We start from the raw sequence: 19,773 nt of genomic DNA on the forward strand, positions 1-19,773 counted from the left end.
TCCAACCCCTCCCTTTGAAGGCACAGATGTGCACCTTGGCCATCCCCCATAACACAGTAGGCAGTAGGGTCTGCCACTGCTAGGCTCTGCCAAAGCTGGTGGCTTTGCACTTTGCTTTGTCCTCCCCTCCATCTCCACTGTCCGCTCCCAGTGTCCCAGGCTCCTTTCCCAGTCCCACCAGCTCTGCATTGTCTTCATGACTCCATCTTCTACATCGTGCATGACTCACCACCAGAAACACCTCCTCACCTAAAGTATGCCTCCTCCTGCAGAGGCAAAGGGAGCACGCAGCCACCATGACAGCAGCCCAGAGCTGAGGACCAAGAGAAATGTTTCCAGAGACACAAGAAGCATCCAGGCATCCAGTCAGACATTCCATCACAGCTGCCAGTTCTGAAGAAACTCCTTGTGACTTCCCTGTGACAATAGTCAGATGCCCTCTGCTGTGGCTGCACAATTCAGCCAGGAAGGAAAGAAATCCATTTGCATGAAGTGCCTCTTACAGTTGTGCACTGAAAGCAGAATCATGGACGCTAGAAGGTCAGAACTGTTACCAACTAAGTATCTTTGTGAGTAATAATTACCTCTAGGCTTTTACTCTTAATTAGTAGATTCGAGTCTAGTCAGCCAGTGGCACATGTGCATAAACTCTCATTGATGTTGAAGAGTACATGGAGTAGAAGACTCTTTGGAAACAGCAATTTCTCTCCACATAATAATGTGGTTTTTCTTACTTATCTCCTGTTCCTTCCCCAAATCATGACTTTGAATTAAATCTTGCCAGATAACTGGTGCCCTCTGACATGTCAGAACTGCAGCCTAGACTAGTCAGATGTATCTCTGAGCTCTTGAATGGAAAGTCTCCAGCCTAATATTTAGTATCTAGAACACAAACACCACTGTCACATCTGGATTAACTTCCATGTACCCTCCTTGTTCTCCAGTACCAGATGTTTTCCCTCCCTTCACACTGCTCAAGAGAAAGAAGCTTTTTTCTAAACCCTCTCGTGCATCCCTTGATTTGCAGAAGGACAGCCTGGCCAAAGCAGACGTTTTGCCTCCATTCTCATAGGTTGCTGCGGATATTTTCACTTTTCTGGATAACTATTGTAGAAATGAGGCCTACAGGCACGAGCTATGCCATAAGCTACGTGGTGAAGGGATTTCCATGAGATAGTGATGGGGGGATAAGTTATCAGGCAGAGGCTGGATGACCCTTGTCAGCTGGCCAAGTGGAAGACAGAGTGATACCAAGGTGTTACGGTTTTGTTCCAGCCTTGAGCAAGACTCACAGTCTTTATAATCTCTCTCTTTGTAACTTTCCTTGTGGCTGTCCCCCCTCCCACATTTATGAGAGTAGTAAGAGAGTATTTGACTAGAGTCTCACCTCCACTTATCCTGCAAAGTAGAAACTGGCATTTGAAAGCCCCCACCTTGCAGACAAGTCAATGGGCTTGCTCCCCTCTCTTTCCCAAAGCCAAGGACGCATTTTGGTAAGATTTGCGCCTCTGACTGAGTTGCAGCATATACAGAACACTTGTACCTAGTGTTAAATGCTAATATTTTGCAGGTCTAGTGAATTTATCACCAGCATTTTAAGACGAATATGTTGCTCCAATAAACATTTGTAAGTCTGTGTTTTTGAAAGTTCCTATTGAACCCAACCGTATCTCTGGTGCCAAATTAGTAAACCACGCTATTTGCAAATCTGTGATCATGAGTGAGACCAGACTTACAATGTCACCCAAACTATTTGTGCATCTGGGATCTTAATGAATACAACCAGACTTACAGAGCTGAATTGGTTCTAATCAGAAATTAAGCTCAGCCTCACCCAGCCCCTTCAATCTCAGAATTAGCTGGAAAGTAAGGGAGAGTATTTTCCGATAAAAATGTATACTCTTAATACAACAATTATGAAAACAAAGTGTTGTTGAAAAAAATGGATTACAAAGCTTTTGAGTAAGCTTTTGAGCAAACAAGGTTTTGTCCACAATTGCCCTCAAATGATTTTTGGAGCTGATTCGCCTGTGCTGATTCTTAGTGATAAGGGAACATGAACCAAATTTTAAATATGTCATTACAGATGTCCTTGCTTTTAGAAGCAGACTCTGAGATCATCCTGACCTGCAGAATCATGGAATTTGCCAGAACTCAACTGTAGAACTGTTAAAAAATTAAAAATATTATATTTTTAAAAACAATTCAAATACAAATTCTAAAATGTTGTTCACAATTTGTAGATAATAATGAGCACAATAAGTTACAAAAAAAATAAAATTGAAAGCTGCAATAGACCTGAGGAAGTTCTCAGAAGGTGGTACTGATTTAAAGCAAAATGAGCAAGAACAAAGCCTTAACCTTGCTGGCCACGTCCAGGACTTGCTGTGTTCTATATTTGCACTGCTTCTCACAGCACTGAACTTCCAGTTACCAGCAGACTGTTACAATTGTGTTTCTTTGGGGATGACAAATTCTGACCTCCTGTAGAACCAATGGAAAGAATAATCTTTAGGTTCTTCCTGTCTAGCATAGGTGTTGCAATTACTTTTCCCAAATTAATATGCATCAAACCAAAGTCGGGCAAACTCAGCAAGTAGCTGATCTGAAAGTTTACTTCTCCTTTTTTTTTTTTTTAAGATAAAAAGCAGAGAAGATTCCATCTTTTGACTTAGTGACCAGAAAACACTTTTTGGACTTGATGCATAACCTTAATGACTCCTGACCCTCTACTTCTTGACATACAAAGAGTTCCTTATATTCCCTTTTTATTATGTTATCTGCATCTATTTTTTTTAAAGGTCAGTGCCTGCCATGTTTTCCTACCTTGCTTCCTAGTACTATAGTTTTAGTCCCAGCAGCAATTCTTTGTTAGCACTTCAATATATTTCAAATATTATATCTTGCCAGATCCTTAAACTATCATGCCAGGGATCTGAAGCTCTGTGCATGACAAATGTTTCTTTGTGGAGCTTTTGATGTGATGTCAAGCCACGCTCCGGAGACATTACACTGTGGATCTTTGATATCGCGCACCATGACAATGTCTCCTCCGTAGCTGTCACAGCCCCTGACTCAGGGCGTGCTGTTCGTACTGTCAGTGCTCCAGGAAACACAATGTACCTGGGGTGTGTCAGAATCTGGTTGCGAAAAGACATATGGTGCCTGTAGTATAATCAGTAATCAACTGTGAATTTCTTAATCACTGCGAAGAAAATGATGCAATGTCATTAATTCTACCTGCACAACCCAGGAGAATATGTGCATAATTACCAATAATGACTTAGATCCGTGCACAGGACCAGGGCCTATTCAGGAAAGCTGATATTTTTAATCCAAATGCTGCAGGGTAAAGTGTACTTCAGAAGGAAATGACAATTTCCTGAATTAAAACCTGCAAAATTTGTTCTTATTTTTCCCTTTTTATTCCTTCGTTACCATTGTAAAGATCAAATTGCATAAGATCCACTAATATGTTGCTCTTTCATAAAGACTTTGAGTCAGAGTGGTTGAAGCCAAGACTGCAGTACTTATCTTCCAATAGCACTTTAAATTAGGAATTGCCTACCACTAAAAAAAAGCCATTTGTTTTTATAAATATGTGACTGAAATACCTTGCAATACACAGAGCTCTCCAACAAGTGGCACTATTAAGACTATTCAAGTTATGAGATTGATATGCAAATGAGATCTAAGAAAGGGATGTTGGGACATGTTTTACAATATTGGATTCACTTTAAAATCTCTTAAATTTACATATGAAATATAATTGAAATATATATTCATAATTCATCTATTCTGGAAAGTTTTGTGTTATCCAAAAAGAAACCACTGAAAAGTAGGTCAAGTGCCATAAGCTCAAGCACGCAGTCCTCTCTAAAGGGATGAAGTCACGGCAGTGTGGAGAAACCACCTAATTAAGACGTTAGTAAAGGTGATGTGTAACCAGGAACTTTATCTGTAGAGCTGAGCTAAAAAAAGTTGTTGAATGTGTGGATGCAGCCTTTTCTTGAGGATGGCATTGCCGCATTCTAGGCAAGTTATCCCTTAAGTATTCATGGGTCAACCTCTAAATTGTACCTCTTCACATTTATTCTTACCTTATTTTGTTGTTGTTGCTTGGCAAATTGTGGATTGTTTTGAGAGACCACAGATGACATCTTTTCAAATAACTCATATTTGTCTGGCTGAAAAATGGTCCAGAAAGAGTTACACATACAAAAATTGAGGCATGGTGATAGTTTATTGCAATGGAAACAGGATCAGACTGGATTTTTTTGCTGGAATATGAACAGTTTGGGAACAAATTGGGAAGACAAGGCATTAAAATGTAAAATAAGTGATACAAAAATAGCATTTTGAAATGGTAGGTTTCATTTAGTTAGTCTAATATTCCTTCTGTATTTGGAAAACAACTCCCCAGTTTTCTAGTGTTATATGGAGATATAATAATGTATAGTGTTGTATAGAGATATAATAATATGGAGAGATATAATGACCATAATAAAACCACAATCTGAGTGATATATGGGAGTGTGAACTCCATCTTCTATTATAAATTGATTGCAAAACTATTAATAATAATTTGGGTACCAAAAGATGCATAGAGGTGCTTGGTGAGTTTTCCAAAAGCCTATATGCCCAGTCCCTGCTTGGCTCTAGCTTTTTTCACTCTGTGCCAACCTTTGTCTTGCACAAGCATGATCTGGTTCCCACTGAAGTCACTGTAATAAAATCTAAAATGGATATTTGCACTTTACTCTTCCTTTTAGCCAAATAGTAACATTAATTTTAAAACATTTATTTTAAAACATCAGCCAGTAAGATAAATGGCAATTATTGTGCCTTTCAGAAACACACACTACGGGTTACACAATGTGCTTTGTTGAGTTTTCAACCTGGACAACTTCGACTACCCAGAGCCATATCTCCTGTAGCGTGCTCTAAGTAACAGAATATGTGCACTTCGAATACAGTGGCATAATGGGCACGTAGCATGCTAACTAAAGCATTACGAATGCTACATGGCTTATTTTTATCTCTCTGTCCTTTTCATCATAGTATTTTTATCTCTCATGCCAATACAAAATTCTTTTTGTGTTTCAGGGAAAAACGAGGCAACAAGAAGATTCAGCCCTGCTAGTATTTAAAGACATGATGAGTCTCCTTACACACTGTGGGACTTTTCACGTGCTTAACACCATATATGTCTGCAGAACCAGAACCTAAATGGTGTTTGTGAGCAAGGCTTTATATGATCATTACTTGGAAAAGGGAAAGTGAAGTTTATGAGTCAAAATCTTCAGTGGGGTGCCATTCTGCAGCCCATGTAGCAACGAAAAGTAGGGATAAAATGCTATGGAACTAAATGCTTTTCACTTACACTTTACTTGCAGACAACGGTGCAAAATGCAAGCCGAGGAGAACCATGCTTTTGAGAAGTGGTGATATATTTGTCCTTACATACAAAGAGTTGAATCTTTGTTGACAACATAGTTTTCTGTAGTTTAGCAGACTGAAAATGCAGGTAGCTTGATGAACCTGCTGCAATTTCAGAAGACATCAGTGAGATAACTTCACAGGAATTGCTCCTCTCTAAAAGATATGGAAAACACAGTATATCATCTGTCTGTAGTGAAAGGGGGAAACAGAGGATGAAAATGTACAATGAAAACTGACAAACGCAGAAAAAATAACAAACATGCACATGTTAATTACTGAACGTGCTTTTGTTAGCAGTAGGTCACCATCATTCTTTATTGACATTTACTGCAACTGCAATTGCTTTTTCAAGACCACTGACCCAGGAAAATGTAACCCTCTAGTTATCCAATGCCCTTTAATTAGAGATGTCTCCGGAGATAATCTCACTCACGGCCCCTATTGTGAATCATTTATTCTCCAACTTTCCTTTTTATCAGTCGTCTTTCATCTTTATGTTTTACTGTCCTAGCCCGGCTGAGTAACTCGGGCTTGTAGAATGCGGCTTATTCATTTACCGGTTCTCCCGACTGCATTTCATGTCCAGTGACATTTGGGGTCTCGCTCAGAAGCACTGGCTGCCGGCACCGGGATAATTTGCAGGAATCACAGCTTTCCACTTGGCAGGAGCCATGGCGCCAAGCCTCGGGGTGGGAATAGGGCTCCAGGCCGGGCGCTTTACGCACACACACACGCGCGCACACACACACACACACACACACGCACACACGCACACACACACACACACACACGCACACACGCACACACGCACACACACAGGCACACACCCCTCGGGAGAGGGCGAAGAACAACCAGCGCTCCGCGCTGGAAGCACTTGACGGGGTTTTGTTTTTGTTGTCAGTCCCAGCAGCGTTCCTCTCTCCGTGCGATGCTCGGCACGGCTGACTCATGACTGCTGGACGCCTGCGGTCCGCACTGCAAGTAGGATGAGGTTTCTCCGCGAGGGCGGAGCGCGTAAAATATCGTCGGCATCAACACTGAGGCGGCCCCACCGGCGGCCGGGAACGACCGGGGTGGGTGTTCTGTGCCCTGTCCTCCTCGCTCTGCGCACACCTCGCCGCCGCGTAGGCCACCGCGGCGGGACACCCTCGGGCCGCCCCCGCCGCCATGGCGGCCCCTCGCCGCGGACTACGGCTCCCAGAGCCCCCCGCGGCCGCCGGCGCGAGCCCCGGCGCGGGGTCCGCCGGCACGCGCGCACGCACGCACACCCCCCTTCCCCCCCTCTCCCGCGGGAGGGAGCGAGTGAACCGGCTCTGCGCATGCGCAGCCCGCTGGCGGAGGGGCGGGGCGGGCGTAACGTCGCCGGCGCGGCCTCTATTCTCGGAGCGGCCTTACGCCACTCTCCGTGCGCAGGGCCCGCGGCGGGCGTAGGCGCGGCGGCGGGTGCTGCGCCCCTGGCGTAGCGTTGTTGTGAATGGAGCGCGCGGCGGGGCGGGGAGGTGACGTCAGCCTGCGAATGTCAACAATGTAGCGATTGAGGGGCGGGGGCGGCGCTGCGCCGGGGCGCGGGAGGCGGTGGCGGCGGGCGGGAGGGCGGCAGAGCCGGGCAGCGCAGCAGCGGCCGCGGCAGCAGCAGCACAGCAGCGCCGCCTTCTTTCCTCCCCCTCCGCCGGCCGGGCTGCCACCGCCGCCGGCCCCGGGTGCCGTTCCGGCAGCGACACAGCCCGCTGCGGTGCCGCTCCCCCTCCCCCCCCGCGTCCCTCCCTCCTCCCGCCCTCCCTCCGCTGCGGCTTTCTCTCCTCCTCCGGCCCCCCTGCCAGCCCTCCCCTCCTTCCCTCCCTTCCCCCCTTTATTTTTCTCCGCAAGACTTTGGCTCTGGAAACAGCTGGTTCAAAGCAATCGCCATGTGATGATCGTCTGGGTCGGGGTTTTTTTTTTCATTTGGGGGGGGGGAGGGTGCAGGTTTCTGACCGCAGAGAAATACTAATAAGAATTTCCGAAACAACAGCAGCAGCAAGAACAAGAGCAACCCCCCCCCCTTTCCCCAAACCTCCTCAGCCGTAACAGTCCCCCCACCGCCCCGCCCCGGGCCCACTCCACCCTGCCCCACCGCCTCCCCTCCACCTTCCCCCCCAGGCTGCAGCGACAGGGGCGACCCTCGAAAGTTGCGCGGAGGCGAGGTGAGTGCGCCTGTTCCGCGGCTCGGCAGCCCCGCTGGGGAAGGGGAAAGGGAAGGAGGGGGGGGGCGAAGTTTGGGGGGAGGTTGGCTGGGCGGAGGGGCAGCGTGGTTTTCCCCCCCCTCCTCCTCCTCCTCCTCCTCCTCTCAGGAGCAGCAGCTGTTGCGCGGGGTCAGGCGGGGGGGCTGCACCCCCGCTTCTGGAGCTCCGCGGGCTGTGCAGGCGCGCTTAGTGCTTATTCCTTAAAGTGGGGAATACGCGCGTTGCGTAACGGGGAGTGCGCGGCGGGCGCCCCGGTACTGGTGCGTGAGCCCGTGCGCGCTCCCCCGCGCCGCGCTCCGCTCCGCACGGCCGGAGCCTGGGGCAGCCCCTCCGCCCGGGGCTCCCCCGCCGCCTGCCCCTGGCCCCGCCGCCCGACCACCTGCAGCCGCTCGCACGGGCGCCGGACCCGCCGAGCCCCCCCGCTCCCCCACGTTCCCGTAGGTCCGGAGAGGGATGTGAACTCCGGTAACAGTTCCTGGGATGGCGAAGGCGCGGCTTGCGCGCAGGGCAGCGCGCCGCGGAGACGCTGGCTGTCACGGAGGAAGCTGAGTGTGAAATCGTGCCTCTCCTTTTGTGGAGCGGGCTATTTTGGTCATGCAGCGGGTGTCTTGCTTAAATCGCTTCAGTTGCCGTGAGATCATTGTGCCCTTGTTGGTGAAGCCCCGGAGACTCCGGAGTAAACCCTGGGTTTCAGTCTTTAATAATAAACGTGAGGCAGGGGCGACATCTGATTAGAAATACTCCTTAGGATGCTGGAAAGATTGGGAAATTACAGCGTTACTGTTTGCTCTAGTTGCAGCCGTGTCAGGGTTTTCCTGATGAAAGCCTGTTTTCAGAGACTTTGGAACTGTCGCTAAACTTGTGCATATTTTAATTTTGTGTTCTGAGACTCGAGCTGGAAACAAGTCGGAATTTTTATGAGCTGGGAATTGTCTGAGATTCTGCCGTAGCTGGTGGAATGCTCTGTAGTTTGAGGAGGGTGGTGATGCTTGGGTAAATTGACTTTTTCAGGTATGTAAATACTGAAATTTGAGATAATTGCGTTTGATGAGATGGATAGGCTAAAATGATAAGGTGGTGTGTTACACTGTTGCTACAACAGCCCTGTAGACAATAGCTTTAAATCTCTGTTCTAGGAGCCTTACATCTGACAAATAGAAATAAAATTCCACTTTAGATGTGGGCTTGCGCTTTTAAAAGCCTGTGTTGCCTTTTGTATCCACCCGTCTGCCCCTTGTCACTGGAATCTGGGCAGTTGTGCAGCAGAATGGATCGGTGTTGTACTTCCCTGTTGTGTACTGAACCTGTGCTTTCAGCGACGTTTTTCACATTTGACCCTCTAGCTTCAAAGGCTGTTCTGAAGGTGTTCTGCAAGGAACAGAAGGAAGCTGTGACTAATTGGAAAAGGAGAGAACTGAAAAATCAGGATCATAGGTCTAGTTTTCTTGTTACTTTCCTCTGTAACACTGAACGAGCCATGCAAACAGATGTACACCCGTACAGTGAGCTGTCAAGTGGGCAAGAAAGGTTGCTAGTGATTTTGGAAATAGGGTGGTTGTCAAGATATTTAATGATCTTTCGCAAAAATGCTCTACAGAAGCAGAGTGTGCATTTCTGGGCAACTCCGGGCAAGTCTGCTGTGTGACTTGTGGTTAAACAACTAAATTCTTTTAAAACTTTTAGCACTGTGAAGAGTGGATGGGGAAGATGCGCACAGCAAATACATGACTAATGCACATGCTGACAGATCCCAAGTTGATAATCAACAGCAATTGTTTATGCCCGGGTATCTCACGCTGGAAAACAGTGCTAGGACAGGTATTCCTAGTCCTTCTCTGACTCAGAGGCACATCTGGAACATCTGTTGGTGATAATGTGCACGCTGGCAGAATGCACTACTAATGAAGGGGAGGAAGGCATCCCACCTACCTTCTTTACAGCAAGAAAACATTGGTTGTTCACTCTTCTGTGCTGGGCAGCAAGGAGAGTTACAGATAAAACCTGAGTTGCTAGCTGAGGATAACTGTTCAAATCACAATAGATAGCCATTGATGTAATGCTCCTAATATGAGGAGATTTTGTAAATCTTTGACATTGTAAAAGGCTTCAGATACTCACTGAAATAATAAAATCTCTATATAGTAATCTTACATATCTCTTTCTGCATGTGCATAATAAATGACAAAGAGAGCTGAAAATAAAATCCTGTGTAGATGATGTGTAGTATGAATATGTGACAGAAGTTGCTTGCCTTTGCTTATTTCAAAACTTTCATTGCTTGATTTTCTGTTCTGAAGTGCAATAGGTATTTTTCTTAATGAGACTGCAGTATGATTGCCAATTACTTATTTTCCTCAAGGTTTTCTCTAAAAAAAGCTGTAATGAAAAATTCAGCCTTTTTCTTTTTAAAGACAAATAGAAATAGGTATTTTCTCGTGTGTCTGTGACATTCTTTTTGGATTAGACTTCGCATATGCACAGATAAGGAGGAGACCTCTTAGAGTGTAGCTAAGAAACGTTTATGGCACTAAGCTGAAAAATGAGGTGTGTAACATGACTATATGCAAAGTAATCATTTTGGTCCTAATGACATTTTTATGTAATAAATGTTTGGTGAAATTGAATAGCATTTATTGTGTGATGTGAACAGAGTCTCTTGTAGTTTTAATTTAGGTGGCATGAACATGGTTTATATATTCAAATCAAAATGTATATGCCTTTTCACTTAAAGGAATGCTCTCTGAATGGCTTCTTAGTTTACACTAAGAACATACCTGTAGTGTTGAGAAGATCTGACTTAGATTTGAAGGCATGCATGCTTAAGTCTTTCACCTCTGTGTCTCAATTTCCAGCTCAACTCATTTTGCACGGGATGGTTGTATATTAATGGTTTCTGAGTTGAACTGTTAGGGGAAATATACCAACCATTCTGTTGCTGTGATGAAGAAAATTCAAATTTAAACTTTACACTTTCTCCAAGTCCAAGTTAGTCCTCCTGCTTTCAGTGTTCCTTCTGACTATAGATGCTGTAAGAGAATGTGTAAGAGTGTTGTTCTGATATTGCAGTTCTTTACTGATATTTCAGTTGTTGCCTAAATGATTTTATTGTAGTAGATGAACAGGCAATAGAGTTATACTCCGAGTAACTCCTTCAGGTTTCCCAGAACAGTGTTCAGACTACTCATTTACGTTTTTACAAAAAATGGTCATCTCTTTAAATTCAGCCAAAAGATACTAACTTTGACAGCTGTCTGAACATTACACATTCAATTGTAGCTTGCATCAAGAAGATTTAAAATGTATGAATATAGCCAGCTGAATTGCAATGTGCTCATCTTGCTTTTTAGATAGGCAGAACCATCTTTGTAGTGGATTGAAAAGAGCACTACTTACTATGCCACTCTTGGACTATGAATTACAATTCTAAAGCATAGAAGCAGGGAATGTTTACAAATGCCTCTATGGCCAGTGATAGGCTCACAGCTCCTGAGTTATTAGAACTAACGATCAAACAGCAACTACGTGTTCAGAACAGGTAAATAAAAAGGAATAAGGGAATAAGTTCGGGAAAACCCCTATACTAACAGTTTACATGTATGGCAGAAACTGTACAAAGAAAACTTTGATCTGTCAAAAATCAGGCTCACAAGACTCCTCTGCTTGATTGTATTGATCTTCATGCAGAAGGAGTCACAGCAACAACCTGAAGAACACCAGCTGCACTGCACTGGCATCTCAGCAGATCAATAGATGTGTCCCTGTTTGGCTTGAAAAAGGTTGTCTGTAAAAGCTCCTAATGCGATGGGGGCTGAACTGCAGCTCCTGCATGGGTGAGGGGCTGCCAGGTATGCAACCCCTCTGTGCATAACCCCTCAGCCTTCCCCCCTTTGCTATTTACACCTGCTGAGGTAAACCTGCCCCCAGAGCCAGCTGGGACACTCCAGAATCAGTGCCTCAAAGGAAACGGAGGAGAAGGTGGTGGTGGCTGCAGGGGCAAGAGGCATGGGGAGCTGAGCTATGTTTTTTTCTTCTTTTTAATTTGAAAGGTGACCTGAAGGGTCAGATTCTCCCAGATTTATTCTGAAGACCTATAATTTGCATACAACTTTCTCTGCTATGGTATCAACTGAGGAAGATGTCTAAAAAGCTCTTAGGATCAAAAATATGGGAATTTTCAGTTTATCTGTAGTAGGAGTTGAAATAGAAGCCTGAAGCTTTTTTTGTTTTGTTTTGCTCTTGTGCTTTGAAAACACTCAGCCGGGCTGTGATGGGTAGATGGGTTTTGGCGCACAGGTTCAAAAGGAGTCTCCCCGCCAAGAAAAACAGGAACTGTTTGCTGCCTGTCACCACACAGGGCTTCTGGGCTATGGAGCAGCAATTTTGTTTTTTGAAAAGAGGAAAAGCAGCTTAAATAAACAAAATGACCCTTGAGGCTTAATCACAGGTACTTACTATAGCTGACATCCACTGAGGGTTTCTTTTTTTTTTTTTAATTTTTTTTTTTTATTGGGGATTACTTTAAAATTTAAACCTGAACTAGGAAAACAGGAACTGTAGGTGTGGAGATGTTCCTTCACCCCGATTTGCATGCAGCCTGTTTTTTATTTAGTGGGTAGGTGTGTTCGGTGTATGTGAGAGCAATTGAACATGTCAGCAGTTTCCTATGAGCTGCTCTTGCTGACTCACGTGTCTGGTGCAGCTTGGAGCTACCCTGGCTATAAACTATCCACAATAGGAGGCGCGGGCGGAGAGACCGTCAATGCCGAGCCGCTGTTCAAAGGTTATTTTCAGTTCTTCGGTCACTGCTTTGCTGTGGTTTTCTTCCCCAGTAACATCAAAATACACTGTCATTTTGCTAGGCTGCCATTCCTCTAGGTGGATAGGGTTGTGCTCGAAGCGCATCTAGATGCTATGGATGTTCAGCTGGCTAAACCTCTGGGGTTCATTTTTCGTTTGTTTTTTTGGGTTTTGTTTTGGGGTTTTTGTGGTTTTGGGGGGGGGTTGTGGTCTTTTTTGTTTGTTTGTTTGTTTTTTGGTGAATGGGATTTTATCAAAAATTCCCCCCCCCGGAGTATGGTTCCAAATTTGGATACGGCAAGTCTAGCCTATGAGCTGTATTTACCTTTTCCAAATACAAGCTGTAGGGTCTCCTACCCTCCACCTCTTTTTTTGACAGAAATCTTTTTTAAAGCCAGCAGGGAGTTCTGATTAAACTTTGAAAACCTGGTTTTAGCTATTCTTAATTTTCAGAATTTTACTATTTCTTAGTCTGTTTTTTGTCTCCTGTGTGGCAATATCACTGGCTGCTAGCGTGAAAGGATTCCTTCATCTGCTCACGCTCCTGTACAACTGCTTCTTTATTTACAGACTCTATTCTGATTACTCATAAGGATCCTAAAACTATAGCTTCTGCTGACTGATGATTTTTAACTGATCTTCTTGTTGTGGGTTTGGTGTTTTTTTTTTTTTCTCTTCCCTCCTTTCTTAGTTGATCACAAAAGCCTTTGCAGAAGTGGAGTGAATTAGCCATCTGCAGTTCTGGATTTACTGTCACAGAGTTTAGATTCGTAGTTGTCTTTTGTGTATTTTTCTTGTGGAATGGGATGAAAAATAAGCGATCTTTGAAAGTGTGATAAACAAAATCAGCTGGTATAGAAGAGGGTTTAATTACAAGGTGAGTTCTTGTCACTTGTTTTGTTTTTAATCAACTACTTTGACCAGTAATGAATAGAAAACCACATTGAGAGCTTTGTAACACATGAAGAAAATGGGTGTTCTTGGTTTCCGCCAATACAAATGACTCATCAGTATCAGTAGGGTTTCTACTTCTAATAATAAAACTGTGAAAGACCTTTAAAACATGTGGTTTTGGCCCCTACTCTTAGTGAAAGGTTGGAAAATATTACTTTGGGATTTTTTTTTTAGACTTATGGAAGATTTAGTGATTTTCTGTGCAGCAGTGAAAGATCTTATGCCCTCCAAAGGAAACCTACACTTGTACCATTGCTTACAGCGCTAAAATCTTCCCGTCTCCTGTCTCCTCCTCAGTGTTTTGCATTTCAGTGCGGAGTATTGCCAATCCTTAGCTTCCATGTCAGAGATGCGCATCTGGAAAATATAATCTATTTGTGTCGAGTGGGGGAAGACTTGACACACTACCTCATCTTGCCGAGGTGCTGCTCTCCACCTCTTTTCCAATCTGGTAAAGAAGGGGACAGTAAGACTGCCAAGTGACCTGTACTGCTGTTTGAGCTAGGATCAGAGGATCTGGAGAGGAAAGTAAGCAGAAAATAGGAGTTGAAGAATAAATGACAACTGTAAGATATGTCTGTCGCTGCCTGGAAGGAAACGCCTTCCAGTACTGAAAGTGATACTGAAAAAAGGGCAAATCAGAAAGTGATCTATTAAATTCTTCTATTTCTCTCTCTCTTTCCCTTTTGAAAGGTAATAGTTTTCAAATCCTTTTAGCTGTTTACCTATGAAGATGAAATATTTTTGTAAAGATTCTGCCCTGTGTTCAATGCAGTAAAGCAACCCTTAGAACATACTACTTTTTGTTTGAAACTGTGCCTTGTAGAATGCGAGGTTATCTTGTGTTCATGTAAGCAGAGCATGCCCTTCATGCTGTTACAGTATATAAAATTTTAATTCTTTTATTCAAGGTATTGTGCTTTTAACGGTAGTCCAATCAGTGTCTCCTAGTCTGTCACATTAATATTTATTGTTGTTATATGTTTTCAAGTTGCCTGTGATATAAGATTTAAAGAGTATAAATGAGTATAAATTTTCACCTTCATAGAGTGAAAATTCCAACATTTATGAAACCTCCATGTTTACTTTCTCTGTTGCTGCAATATTTATACTAGTACGTTATTCCTTATAAGGATGGGATGGTTCTTTGACTCTTCTTATTCTGTTTTAAAAGCAGAGTGTGCTTTTTACCAAAGCCATTCTGGGGCAGATCCTCAGAATATCTGGACATATCCCAGCTCCCTCATTGTCAGGGGGCATCGTTTACTACTAAATATTTAAATATATTTATGTAGTTAATTTCTGTTGTACTGAAATGCCTGGAGTGTGTTAGTCAGTTTCTTGTGTAACCAGACTGGGATGGAGAATCTTTGTGTTGTAGCCTCTTACTGGGAGAGACGCCCTAAATATAGAGGCATAGAAGCCTGTGGAAATAAAACTTTGACAAATGTGAAAATCCAGTTGTTTGTTACATGGCAACAATATGACAGATTTTACTATTTTCAGATCGGTATAGCGGAAAAGGCCAATTTCCAACCTAACGGATTTATTTATGGACAGTTCTTAATGAAGTTCACAGAAGAATAATTGGTAAGGACTGCAAAAGATGTCAGGGGTCATTCAGAGTTCAGGAGGATGTAGGTCCAGTGCTCTGATTTCACCTTGTCTTCAGAAAATCTTGCCATCAGAAGTGTCATGAGGGTTGTTGGATCGCAGCAAAGGAATAACATGTCTAGATCTCATCCATGGTTTGAGCTCTGCTGACTCAGAAATGGGATTTGTGTCTAAAATCACTGAAGGCTGGACCTGCAAAGGGCTGTTGACAGTGTGGATGCTGAATTTTGAGACTGTGATTCTGCTCAGCATCTCCTCTCCTTGCCTTTGCTTGCCCTGGCACCTGTCTCACCCCACAGTGGGCCAGCGCTGAGAGCTAAATGGGCAAGAAATTTTTCACTGTATGTGTAGGGTTAGTTTTGTGTATGTTAAGTTTACTGTAGAGTCTGTCAAGGACCTGGGTAATGGGTCAAATCAAATCAAAACTTGTTAAAAGACCTGGAGCTGACCCAGGGCCATATGATCCCCAAAGCACACTGACCATCACAGCATCATGCCTCTTCTGAAGGTCGCTCTTCTCTTGCTTTAGTAATGTGGCAGCTCTGCAGGAAACCATTAGCAACCTGTGCCCAGCCTAATCTGTAGCTTGGCCGTAGGAGCTTGCTTCCAGGGGCATGAGAGGTTTGGGTTGTTTAATTTTGGCTTATGTCTGCAACAAACAATTGAAAAGAAGTTAGAGGAAAGCAGAGCTCAATCAAATGCCTCTTTGATGTTAACAAAATGCAGACGTACTATCTTTTGCAAATATTCAAATAACTGAAAGAGGGTAGGTTTAGATTACGTACTGGGGAGAAGTTATTTACTGTGAGGGTGATGAGACGCTGGAACAGGTTGCCCAGAGAAGCTGTGGATGCCCCGTCCCTGAAAGTGTTCAAGGCCAAGTTGGATGGTTCTTTAAACAACATGGAAGGTGTCTCTGCTGTGGCAGGGAGGTTGGAACTAGATGATCTTGAAAGTCTTTCCACCCCAAACCATTCTATGATTCTATAACTGTTCTAATTCCCACCTGATTCTGGCTTCTCCTGGCCTGATGCAACCTGGTTGTGTCACCAGTCTCCCAGAAGTGATGAGCTCTTATGAATTTTAAACTTATATCTGAGGCAGTGAGCAGACCTGGTGACTGTGGAGAGTTTTTCGAACCATGTAGCTGCAATCCTAGACCCTCAGGTCTTCTTGCAACCTTTTATCACTCTGGGGATGATGGCAAGCAATGTTGAGTAACAGGTTCAGCAGATGTTGAGTTAAGAGTTTCAGCAGATGACCTGAGTGACTTCAATTTACTCAAGTGAGGGAGGAAGTCTAACTTTACCCTTCATAACAAGTGGGTGAAGTTAGGAGGTGGTAACAGCTTGTGCCACTTGGTGAGAACAGGAGGTCTTGCTTGGCCATGTGCTTGTTGTGCTTTGCTGAGCTGATTCAGCTTTCCAACCTAGTACCTGTCAATTTACCATTTTCTTAACCCTGGCTAATTTTCCTAGGCAATTTGATGAGTAAGACCACAGGTCCAAAGAGCAGCAAGGCTAAAGCAGGAAAGACAGGGGGAGCAGTGGGGGTGCAGGTTGCTGAGGGGCAAACCCAAATCCCCTGGAGTTGCTGCGCGTAGCACCACCCCACGTGGCTGCTGGAGCTGGATGGCTGTTGTTTGGGAGGGGGATGGTACTGCTGTCATTTTCCTGTGTACCTGAGCAGCACTAGGGGTGATTTTCAGTAAAGCTGAGTGCTAGTTATGCATATTAGACAAGCTTTTCACCAGAACCTGACTAGCGAAAATGGAAGTGTCTGCAGGCTTTTGGTTAGGTCCTCCTGAGCTGGCAAACCTAAATTCTGCTTCAGGTCAATTTCAGGTGTCTGCTGTGCCTGAGGTATTTCTTTGTGTGGAACCTGTACCCTGCGAACGCGGCAGTTTAACTTAATTTCCAATCTCTTCCTTTATTCCTGTAACTTATTAAATGTGTACCAAGGGAAAGTGTGGAGCAGAGTTCTTCTTACAGAAATCCAAATTAAGTGATGGTGTGAAGTAATCATGAGGCGTAAGCTAACCCCAATATATTAAAACTCACGGTAAATTATAAAATGTATGCGTAGTTTGTCGTGGCTGGAAAATCATGGGCAATGCAAATTTAAGCACTCTGCAAGGGAATTTTTTGTTTGTCTTTTTCCCCTTCTTGGTCCTCTTCATTTGTCTTATTATTAGACTAAAAGTAGAGTCAGTGATTCATTCAGTAATCTCTTTCTTGGACAGTTAGTCATCTGCCAATTTGTGTTAACTTTCCACTTTGTTCAGAAAGTGAGTAATGCTTATGTACCAACCAGCAAATTCCAAGCTGAAAAAGCTGTGAGCATCATTCAAATCATCTGCAAACTTTCTCCTAAAAATTTTTACCATTCTATAAGATCAAAGCAAGTAAGGTCTGGCATGCAGAGTGGTACAACTACAGTCCAGTTGTTTTGTCTAGTCCCAGTTATTAAAGCAAAATACAAGGTTACAAATGCAGTGCAGAAGTTCTGTTGTACAGCAACCAGCATGCTACTTAATCAGTTGTGATACTTCATGTTTTTCTTCACAACTCCTGCTTTCAAGGGGTAAATATTGCCTCCTTACTTCCCTCCTTCCCTCCCCAGACTGCCATGACTTGCTAATTTCTATTGTTTCCTACCTCAAGAAATTGTGATGCTATCAAGACTAATTTAGTGAAAATAGCTTGCAAGGAAAGTAGTAATTGGTATTAGCTACCTGCTGCAGATATTTCTGGTGCCTTTCATGATTAGTTTTGGTGGAAAAAAATTATTGTGCTGTTGAAGTATTATCTATGTAGAACTTGAAGCTATAAAGTCTTTCTATAGAAATGGGGTAGATATTTTGATCTCAAGGTGATGCCCATTATTTCTGAAGATGAACACAGTACTTGTTTGAGTCACTTGAGAATTTTTTAGTTACTTTTTTCTTCCTTATGGAAACTGGAGTAGTGTAAAGAGTAGCAAGGTCAGTAGTGTCACAGGAGAACTTTATAGGACCAAAGTTTTTACAGTCTGCTCTAAAATAACATGAAAGTGCTGACTACCTCACTCAGCAGCAAAGGAATTCAAAGTGCAGAAGAGGCTTGAGTGCTGTGGGGAGTATGTGCATGTGTGGGAATAGGGCAAGGTGACGGTGGTAAACAGGAATGCCAAAACTGGCTTGCTTGGTCCCATGCTTTTCCTTGTTCCTTCCACACGTGCCTGTTGTCCTCCCATGCAACTTCAGTCCTTTTCTTGCAGTGAAGTTGTCCTCTCTGTGTATGATTGTCCTGTAGTGCAGGTGGTTTCAGGACGTCCCTGGTGCCACGGTTCTGTAAACAGGCAAGGCAAAAGCTGGCGGAGGGAAAGGAATAGCCTTTAGTTGTGGAGTCTGTAGGCAGCCCATGGCACCTTCCTGCTGCAGCATGATGGGGCCATAGCAGAGTTCTGTCGTGCTCTGCTTTTGTCCGAATAAGAAAAACATTATTTGGTCTTGAGGAAAAGGTACAGGAACATCTGTTTTCCCAGACTGGATTCCTAGAATCCAATTCCATTCCCTATAAATACCCAAAATGTCCTGGTAGCCATGTTCCAGTGAGAAGAATTATGTCTTCTGAAAGGTTTTTCTTCACAGTCTTACTTTGCACATCAGCAAGTTTGGATAGTTTGGTTAAGTATTGGACAAACAGCCGCAATGAGGATGCTTATTTGAACACCAGCCTTCAGAATTTGCCCATGCTGGTTATCTGCACATTTTCCAGTATCAGGAGTGTTAGTTAATGCACTCCCCCACCACACATAGGATGTCTGTGCCCACACCAGCATTGCTTTCGGTTTTCTGATTTAAACCTTCAGAGCATTGCAAAGAAGGTTGTCTCCTTGCTGGTTGTGGGATATGAGGGGTGGGGGTGGAGGAGGTGGGCAGGCAGAGAAGAGCAAAGGCTGAGGTTGGTGGTGCAGCTATCAGTTGGGTTCAGTGTACACTGTGCATGCGTGACTCAAAAGATGGCTGATTCACCACCTGAAGGTGGTTTGGGTTTTGTTTTGGTGTTTTGTTTTTTTGCTTCATTTTTGTTTGTTTATTTAAAGAAGTATTCCACCCAGAGGTGAGAACTGGTGCTGTTTTGTTGGACTGTGAGTAAACCAGCACTGCGAGGAATGCCTTTGCTTCCAGCTTTTTGCTCCAGATGTCCATAGGTCAATTCCAGGCAACAGACCTGGAGCGCTGAACTGACATCGGGGGAGACGGGCACCTGACTTTCATGGGGCTGTGCAGTGTTTGGGGGATTGCTTAAGTGCCAGGTTTGGCACTTCAGGTTGCAGGTCACCTGGATGGGGCAGAGGAGGCTGTAGGATTTACAGCTGTACTTGGTCTAACACTCTGGCACAGCTGCTTTGTGTGGCTGGCTAGAGACAGTAGGGTGAAGGAGAGATGACCAGACACCAGAGACCTTGTAGGTGTTGAAACCCAGATAAGGGCAGTGTTGACTGTTGCAAAGCTGAAATCATATTCAGGGCACTTTTATCTGAGGAAATATATATATATTTATATTTATTTATTTATTTGGTTTTGTGCCCTGTCCACCTTTCATTTGTTACCTCAGTATAAAGTTTAGGATATTCCCAGGAAGATGGGCATCCTAGTGCCATCCTCATTCACAGAGACATGCCCAAGGAGGTGCAGCCAGGCCAGGGTTCTCCTGGGTATTTATAGAGGGGTGTCTCCTGCCCCAACTCGCTCTGCAGGTGT

At 44.1% G+C, this 19,773-nt stretch overlaps 1 protein-coding gene across 7 annotated transcripts in view; it reads left to right on the top strand.

The window, feature by feature from the left end:
• The first annotated feature begins 7,096 nt into the window (after positions 1–7,096).
• The window catches only part of BACH2 (BTB domain and CNC homolog 2), a 194,097-nt gene continuing 181,420 nt past the window's right edge, over positions 7,097–19,773 (top strand). For all 7 annotated transcript variants that reach the window (XM_027695248.1, XM_027695232.1, XM_027695240.1 and 4 more), the window contains exon 1: positions 7,097–7,622. The gene's annotated coding sequence lies outside the window, so the exon portion shown is untranslated. The remainder of the gene's footprint in view (positions 7,623–19,773) is intronic.

This window comes from Neopelma chrysocephalum, unplaced genomic scaffold, assembly GCF_003984885.1.
Source record: "Neopelma chrysocephalum unplaced genomic scaffold, ASM398488v2 Primary Assembly neopelma1_23b, whole genome shotgun sequence".
NCBI classification, from domain to species: domain Eukaryota; kingdom Metazoa; phylum Chordata; class Aves; order Passeriformes; family Pipridae; genus Neopelma; species Neopelma chrysocephalum.